Raw genomic sequence first — 655 nt, 5'->3', positions numbered from 1 at the left:
CACCTCACCCCAAGTTACCACATTTTGGAAACTAAACCCTTCAAGGTATTGATCCAAGGTTATAGTGAATTTTTTGAACCCACAGCTACTACACAAAACTTGATAACATTAGGTCGTCATATTCAAAAAATGTTTTTTTCATGAAAACATACTTTTAGCCAGAAAATGTTTAATTTTCACAATGGATAATATGAGAAAACAGACACCATGATTTGTTATGCAATTTCTCCTGAACGTGATGATACCCCATTTGTGGTCAAAAACTTCTGTTTGGGTACATGGCAGGTCTAGGAAAGGAAAAAGCACCATTTGTCTGTAATGGGTTATCAATGCCATGTCGCATTTGGAGAGCCTCTAACATGCAAAAACAGCAGAAACCCCTCCACAAGTGACCCCATTTTGGAAACTAGTCCCCTCAAAGAATTAATCTAGGAGTGTAGTGAGTAGCTGAACTCATAGATGCCTCACAGAGTTATAACATTGAGACGTCAAAATATGAAATTTTTTGTGGTAAAAAAGTAGTTTTTGTATTTGTTGCAAATTTTAAGGTATATAAGGGTTAATAGGTGAAACTGGACCCCATAATTTATTGTGCAATTTCTCCCGAATGCGGTGATGCCCCATATGTCATCAGAAATTAATGTTAGGCCACACG

The sequence above is a fragment of the Phyllobates terribilis genome, unplaced genomic scaffold (assembly GCF_046119375.1).
Source record: "Phyllobates terribilis strain yellow unplaced genomic scaffold, ASM4611937v1 Scaffold_37__1_contigs__length_12642776, whole genome shotgun sequence".
Classification (NCBI taxonomy): domain Eukaryota; kingdom Metazoa; phylum Chordata; class Amphibia; order Anura; family Dendrobatidae; genus Phyllobates; species Phyllobates terribilis.
The sequence above is the reverse complement of the archived record's forward strand: the minus strand, read 5'-3'. Positions refer to the sequence as shown.